General features: G+C 48.7%; 1 protein-coding gene across 2 annotated transcripts in view; it reads left to right on the forward strand.

Moving 5' to 3' along the window:
* The window catches only part of LOC135114083 (uncharacterized), a 124,339-nt gene that overhangs the window by 16,588 nt on the left and 99,145 nt on the right, over positions 1 to 8,606 (forward strand). The window contains exon 1 of one of the 2 annotated variants that reach the window (XM_064029773.1): positions 1,002 to 3,388. The exons of the other annotated variant lie outside the window; for it this stretch is intronic. The gene's annotated coding sequence lies outside the window, so the exon portion shown is untranslated. Of the gene's footprint in view, positions 1 to 1,001; positions 3,389 to 8,606 lie in introns of those variants that run through there. 2 annotated transcript variants of the gene reach the window in all.

An 8,606-nucleotide genomic window follows, 5' to 3' on the forward strand; every position in this document is an offset into this window, starting at 1 on the left:
AAGATAATGAAAAAGTTCTCTCTCTCTCTCTCTCTCTCTCTCTCTCTCTCTCTCTCTCTCTCTCTCTCTCTCTCTCTCTCTCTCTCTCTCTCTCTCTCTCTCTCTCTCTCTCTCTCTCTCTCTCTCTCTCTCTCGTCTCTCAGTTTTACATTCAGCAGCAGGAAGGTGACAGGAATCCATAAGAGTGGTTATGCTGGATGTACAGGATTTGACCGTGTGTGTGTGTGTGTGTGTGTGTGTGTGTGTGTGTGTGTGTGTGTGTGTGTGTGTAAGTGTGTGTGTGTGTGTGTGTGTGTGTGTGTGTGTGTGTGTGTGTGTGTGTGTGTGTGTGTGTGTATGGCTTACAGGATCTGATATATTTGCTTATTTAGCCTACTTACATAAGAACATAAGAAATAAGGGAAGCTGCAAGAAGCGACCAGGCTTACACGTGGTATTTTACGTCGATGCCACAGCAGTACATTACTATTATTATTTTTATTACTATTATCATTATTATTATTATTATTATTATTATTATTATTATTATTATCATTATTACTACCACCACTATCCTCATCATCATCATCATCATCATCACTATTATCATCTTTTCCTCCTCCTCCTTCTCCTCCTCCTCCTCCTTTTCCTCCTCCTCCTCCTCCTCTTCCTTCTCTTCCTCTTCTTCCTCTTCTTCCTCCTCCTCCTCCTCCTTCTCTTCTTCCTCCTCCTCCTCCTCCTCCTCCTCCTCCTCCTCCTCCTCTTCTTTCTTCTTCCTCCTCCTTCCTTCTTCTTCTTCCTCCTCCTCCTCCTCCTTCTCTTCTTCTTCCTCCTCCTCCTCCTTCTCCTCCTCCTTCTCCTCCTCCTCTGCACAGCTACACTCAGTTATCTTGCAGCGGAGCAAAAACTTGAAAAAAAAGTGGTGAACTTTCTCTCACAGATAAGAAGAGACAAGTTGTAATGAATTGTATTTCTAATAATCATTGTATCATTTTACATTGTTTCCACTTCGCCTGTCGCTTAACGATGAGGCGGCGAGGTGAGTGTTGCCCGGGTTGGCGGCCAAGACCGCACAAAGAAGCAAAGTGTATCTTCATTATGGTACCGATAAACTGTTTTCTGGTTTAATTCAATGTCTAATGTGTTGATAGTGCCAAGGGGAAGATTTACGCTGTCTTTTATACACCCTTTGCTCTTCTGTAGCACATAATTAGACCTTGCTACTCGCTTATTCCCTTCTAAGAAAGCTTAAAATCTTACGAAATAGCTGGAGGGGATCGATTACCTGGCAGGCCGTGTTCTAGAAGCAGTGCATGATGACCCTCCCCCATGTTATGTTATCTGCTAAGCCGCCCTCCCCCTCCTCCGTGCTAGTTACCATGGCACGAGGAGGCACTCCGTTTGTAAGGTAGAGAGAGGGAGAGAGAGAGAGACCAGACACAGAAAACGGAGACAATTAGACAGCAGACAGACAGAGAAAGAGCTAGCCAACTGACAGATACGGGAATACAAAACAGGGAGGCACAAGCACCGTCCTTCTCTCGAGGTCCTGGTAACTGGGTGGCGAGGCGGTGCTCGAGGCGGGCGGGGCGGCCAGATGGGTGTGTCACGATCCCGTTGACCCCTGAGCAGAAAACCGGCGCCTCGCAAAACTTTTATCTCTTGCCCTTTAAACTTTTATGTATCCCACGCCGGCCCAGCAACACGGCCAGCCACGCGCGTCACCAGCCAGTTCAAGATGTCCACTCATTCCACTCCCGCCCGCTGTGGGGAATCCTCTCTCCTCTGGCCCCGGGTCCTTCCGTCTCGCCACGCGCCAGACAACAGGGTCTGACCTGTTTATCTTCATCTGTCTTAACCCTTCGTGACTTCGTGGGGACATGGGAAGACATCGTGATCCAGTCTTCCGTAGATAGTGATTATGATAAAGTGCTGGGATGAGGAAGGGGAAGGAGACAGAGGTGACAAGGAACTATTAAAGAGGACATCCTTGCGCCGCGGGACCTGAATGGGAACGAGCCACGCTCATCCTGCCAAGCATGCATGTGTCTGCTACGGCATATCTTAAATCTGGCTACCCTCAGATTTCCCAGCGACCCACTTTTTGGCTGCACACACAAACACACACACACACACACACACACACACACACACACACACACACACACACACACACACGGCTGCCAGGTCTGTGGTGGAGTCATGTCAGTCACCAGGCTGGCTGAGTATCGCGTCCTGCTAAGGGTGCTAAAGGGTTGCTCGAGACTCAGTAAAGGGGGGCACGTCACCCTCAAGGTTCCCGCGGGTTATATGGGAAAAAAAAGCTGCCTCCACAGAGCCACTAACAATGCACATAGCTGCGTGGGAAAAATCACAAACAGGTGTAGGCGCGTTTTGATAACTGGAGATCTAATAGCATTTGAAAGTGAAAGTAAAATCTACCTATGTATATGCAGGTGTTGTCGGCACACTTGTAACATGATGCAATAATGACTTCAGAAACACCTGTGGAAGAAGAAATTGTTGACATGGAAGTGAGGAAACATTCTTCTCGGGAGAGAAAAGACATGGGCCGGAGCGCGACGGAGGGAGGAGTGGGGAGAAGGGAGACACAAGAAGAACCAACAGGCATTCAGGAGAAGGAAGTGAAAGATGATATTGAGAGGAAATAAAGAGAGGACACGATAGACACTTAGAGGAAGCAAGCAGACAGACGAAGAGGAAGCCGACGGCGAAGAGAGTGAATCACGCCGCCGGGAATCGATCAGACAGAAGCAGACGCCAGCCATGCCGCCACTAACCCGCATGGCAACACCTCGCTCTCGCGCCGGAACTGGAGGCGGGCGGCGGGGGCCCAGGGGTGGCAAGGAAGGGCCATTGGCGGGGGCGGCGGTGGGGCGGAGGGGAGAGAGGCAGAGGGGCAGGGTAATGGTGTTCAGACGAAAGTAGAAATTTTTAAAATCACAAGTGTTTCAAAATACTGTGATGCTGCCTGGGGAGTAGCGAGTAGGGCCACCGGAAGCCAGACGGTCTGAGGATACGCAGACATTAGCGTGAGACGGCGACGGGGACACGAACAAGACGGTGACGGGGAAGACGGAACGATGATGAAGAGAGACGACGCGGCGAGACTGACAAGACGGTTAGCCACAGTGACTATGTGACGGTGGGAATGTGATGTGATGTGGCGGTGAAGATGGGGCAGTAACGGTGGCAACGGGTTGGTGACGGCATTAATGGAGCGGTGGCCGGCAGTGATGGAACAGAAGTGGCGGTGACGAGTCTGCGAGATCAGTGATTGCGAAGGAATGATGGTGAAGGGGTGACGGATGGGCGAAGGCAGGTGGTGACAGTGACGGACGTGGAAGTAAGGGCGGCTGTCAGGCTAAGGTTTGGACGGACAGGACAGGTGAGGCAATTAGGCGATTACATGGAGAGAGAGCAAGAGAGAGAGAGAGAGAGAGAGAGAGAGAGAGAGAGAGAGAGAGAGAGAGAGAGAGAGAGAGAGAGAGAGAGAGAGAGGGGGACTGACTTAAAGAGACATTAAAAATATAAAAACGAACATAAATATATTCACATACACCTAAGACGGGTTGCTGAGCTGCATACGAAAACTGTGATACTGGGAGCAGCGGCGGCGGAGGCGGAGGCGACGAAGCGAGTGTCGTAAATATAAACTGATGTACAGAGACCGCAGATACAAGTGGTGGCCGTGCAAATACAGACAGACACAAGGCGAGAAAATGCATGAATGAACGCACAGTTCTTGGCATGGGACGGCCGTGTGGTCAGGGCTGCAGAGGCGGCAACCTTAGAGCAAGCAACGACATATACCGCCAAGGACGAACCTGATAGGTGAGGCGGCGATACACGTTAACGATTTGACAGCTGAAGAGGAGTGGAAGGAGGTCGTGGTGGTGGTGATGGTGGTGGTGGAAAAAAAATAATAAATAAAATAAATAAAATAAAATAAAAATAGCAATAGATAAGTTAATGAATAACGGAATAATAATAAGAAAAATTAACAAGACGTAAGTCCGCGCACACACACCCACCCACCCACACACACACACACACACACACACACACACACACACACAATGAGAGAGCTGATCGGAAATAAGTATCAGCCGATTTGTTCTTATGATTATTATTTAAGAACAGGAACAAACTCAAGGACACGAGATAAGCGACACATTTCTAGTCTACCGCCGTGCTTTCGTTCACGCTGGAGGCGACGCGATGGCAGGCGGAAGGTAGATGGAGCAGAGAAGAATAGGAGAGAAAGGGAGGTGGGAGGAGGAAGGACAGGAGATCGAGAGGGAGGAAAAGATAACCATCCCTGCCACTTTCTCTTAGGTTCTTTTCATTTCGTTCTCTCTTTAGTGATCCAGGCTCTCTCTCTCTCTCTCTCTCTCTCTCTCTCTCTCTCTCTCTCTCTCTCTCTCTCTCTCTCTCTCTCTCTCTCTCTCTCTCTCTCTCTCTCTCTCTCTCTCCATCCGTTTATATCTCGTCTCGTTCGCTTTTCTCCACTCAGACTTAATATCACCACTCTAGGCTGAGCCAATTCGTTAAATACAAAACTGCAAATTTTGCAGCCAAGTCTAGAGAGAGAGAGAGAGAGAGAGAGAGAGAGAGAGAGAGAGAGAGAGAGAGAGAGAGAGAGAGAGAGAGAGAGAGAGAGAGAGAGAGAGAGAGAGAGAGAGAGAGAGAGAGAGAGAGAGAGAGAGGAGAGGAGAGGAGAGGAAGGGAGAGGAGAGGAGAGGAGAGGAAGGGAAAGGAAAGGAAAGGAAAGGAGAGGAGAGAGAGAGAGAGAGAGAGAGAGAGAGAGAGAGAGAGAGAGAGAGAGAGAGAGACCTGACACAAAAGTGATGGCCGTGTCTGCAACGAGCATCAGCGGGCAGGTAATTGCGTGTTACGGGTGGTTGTGTGCTGGCATTGGCAAGCCTCACGCTGCCTGCAGGAAGCGGCCGGTGAGGTGATAACACTTCACGTGGGCGTCGGGAGTGGCGCGGCACAGCCAGATGAAGGCGGAGGCAGCAGACCGGAGGGTGGCGGCTGTCTCATTCCCTCTGAATCATGGCCAGCCTCAACATTTACCCAGTCTAACGATGGCAAATTTCTAAACATAAAGAGGGTCTCTTTCCTCTCTGCCTCAGCCTTCTTCTGCAATTTGTTCCATGTTAATTTTCAAGGGCAACTGCTTTCCCATCAGAGCCTTTGTTATTTTTAATGGACATTCATCACGGTTCCTCTCGCCAAATCTAGTGTGGGCACCCAGGGTGGAGGCGGTGGACGCAGGGAATGACGAGTGCCGATAAGTAATCAGCCGGGACGCGTGTGTGCTCAGTGAAGGCGAGGGACATTAGGCGAGGCTCTTCCAGGGAATTATTGCCCTCAGCGGGGAGTGCTCAGGGCGCGGTTCACAGCTTTACCTGAGGGTTGTAGCTGAAGGAAGCCTCGCAATTTACTACGTTACGCAGGAAGTCAACTTCATCTTAATGTTATGCTAGAAATGTTTATGGCCGCTAATGAAATGGTGTAGTCGCCTGGCCTGTGTCGGCGGGACGATGGGCCGTCTCCACTGATTGGCTCAGTAGGGTGTGCCACCCACTGACATACGAACACTTTTCTTACAACCAGAGGTCACTTAAGCACTGTGACGGACGCTAGCAAAGGGCGCGACTAGTAACCAGCAGCCAATAATCGTCGACAATGCAGCGTCCCTCCACCGCCGCACCCCCCACTCCCTTCCCCCCAACTCCCAAACCAGTTGATGGCTGAGGGCGAGGCAGTAAAATCTGCCTCCTCCTCTCGTAAAACTGAAGACACAAAACTTCACTTCACAATAAGGATATCAACTTATAATAAATTACTTTAAGTCATTTCAGTCATTTATTTTCTTTTAGAATAATATTCATAATGATACTGTGTACTGAGGTGTGTGTGTGTGTGTGTGCGTGTGTGTGTGTGTGGTCACCCTGACGCAGCCCATTACTTGCCTCTCCACCCTTGCCTCACGAGCTCTACACAAACAAACACAATACGAGGCAGCACAAAGCGTCCCCTTCATCTCGCCATGCGGTGTTTATTAATACAGTATGTCTGAAAAACACCAAGAAAATTTTCACTAACCTAAAATTCATCAGCGGGAGGACTTGGACAACTTTCATTATTACTTTACTTCGTCCACGACTTTCGACAAAGGCATCGTTATCAGTCACTTCTTTTTATGACACTTTTTTTATGGAAGGGGCAACGTTTTCGCAATGCTGTTCGAGAAAGATGAGCCGCTTTCCATTTTCTTTCCCATTCTCCACTGCTCACTTCTTGCAGTTTTCCAAGGCCCTCAGTTACCTCCTCCACCCCTTTCAGGACTTGTTAGCAGGGGATCCGCACCGGGTGGGCGAATGAGGCCAATTCCGGGTGGCGTCAGATGGGAACGTTCACTCTGTAAGATAATAATCAAAATATTGCTTTAGGACCCCACCGTGGCGGGGATTGAGGCCTTCTAAATCACCACCTGCCGCCTACACGGTTTGTGAGTCCTCGTCCTGACCATTAACAGATATGGAGCTTCGTGTGTGGTCTGGTTAGGCTCGACAGTCCATAGCCAAAAAAGAATTCTAAGATGATCCTTAGACTCAAACACACAGTTGTGTCTACTCAGAAGCCTGTGCGTGCGGGGGATCCCAGAGGTGACGTGTCCGAGTTTCCAGATTTTTTTTTCTTTTTATGTAGGAGGGACACCGACCAAGGGCAACAAAATTCCAATAAAAATAAATAAATGCTCACCGAGATGCCGGTCCATGAACAGGGTCCAAAGCGGTAGTCAAAAATATTTAAGGATAAATGTCTTGAAACCTCCCTCTTGAAGGAGTTTAAGTCATTGTTTTTTTTTGTTTGTTTTTTTTAGATTGTAGTGTCGGAAAGATCACACATTCACCTCTCACCTGGTCTCAGTTCCAGACATGGTGGAGTTCATACCAAAAAGTGTAAGTCTTTTAAGGAGAATCAGGTGCCCTTATGTGAAGTCCACGCATCTCTACATTGTGTCGCATCTCTTCGTGCCTTAGCGTTCTCGCAGAAGCTGCAGAGACTTTATTCACCGAGCTACAGGGTCACACGTTCTCCTACTCACACAACACTCTCAGGTGAGGGACCAACATATGCGGTTTATGTGTCAAAGGCAATGTAGCGGCTTTGTGGTGGCCGTCAGAAGTTCCTGCTGCAAACTTGCTGGCTGTGGACACACGGTTGAGGTGGAATGAAGAGCGCTTCATTCCTTACAGATACATATTGCGTTCATTCTCTTTTGGATCCCTTACACAGCAGAGCTGTTCAGTGTGCAAGTGGTGACGATCTGAGTGTTGCATGATGCAACTGATGTCTTCAGCGGCTAAACGAGGAAAAACACGATTTATGAATCACTACAGCAGCTCGTAAACTTTCCTAAAGGCGCGTCCGCCTGCTGGTGCCTACCTTTCCATGGTGTTAACTTTCTGAAGATTATACAGTAACTTTTGTAAAGGTCACATGAAGGTGCAAGTTGCAGGCTGCTCACCACATCACCTGACTGATGTTCAAGCTTCTTGCGTAAGCATCCAGTCAGCCTCCAGTCACAACCAGCACCAGGGAGACAAGAAGTTAATCAAGGAGTTAGACTCTTCAGTAAACTTTGCATGGAAGCGACTTCATCCCGCTACCCAACCTTGTTAACGGAGCTTCCTTACTCTATAAATACTGTCAACCTTCTTCTTATCTAAGTCCGATCTGCAACAAGCTATAAGTTGGAGTTACGCAATTCTTTCTCGCTTCCGGATCTCCTCAACCAGCGGACAATAAATCTTCGCGACATATCCGATGATCCAAACGGATCGTGGTCTACACAACTGTTCTTATCGTTACGGACTGTCCGCAACACCACAGCCATCGTGTGAGTGCAGCTCTGTCTTTGCAGAGTTGGTAACGCAGAAGAGGAAGCTCAGTGGAATCAATCATGTAGGTGAAACTCCAACGCCCTCAGGTTGTAGGCTGTGACCACCCCTCAGGTACCTTAAGACAGGTTACAACCTTAACTAGTCAGTAGATTCTTACACACGCACACACACACACACACACACACACACACACACACACACACACACACACACACACACACACACACTTACATGCACACACACACACACACACACACACACACACACACACACACACACACACACACACACACACACACACACACACACACACACACACACACACACACACACACACTTAGTTTCGTAAATGTCACAGGATTGCTCACAACTGCTTTGCCCACCTGTTGTGCTTTTCACCTATGAGCAGCGGCTGTACACACGCCCACGGGACACACGCCATCTCGTGCTCAGACTGAGAATCACGACAGGACACTTGCCTCCCTACAGAGATAACAGCGTTTCTCTCTGTATCACCCGATGAAAAGATGTATGGGCTTTGAATTGTCTGATAAATTCAAACCTCAGGCATGGGAGTTATAGTTACTTGCGGCAGTCACCACGACACTGAACTGAATTCTCTTTTATGAAGAGAGACAATAATAGAGCTTCCAGTATCGCAAGGTCAAGTTCATCCCCATTTTCTTC

The sequence above is a fragment of the Scylla paramamosain genome, chromosome 27 (assembly GCF_035594125.1).
Source record: "Scylla paramamosain isolate STU-SP2022 chromosome 27, ASM3559412v1, whole genome shotgun sequence".
Taxonomy (NCBI): domain Eukaryota; kingdom Metazoa; phylum Arthropoda; class Malacostraca; order Decapoda; family Portunidae; genus Scylla; species Scylla paramamosain.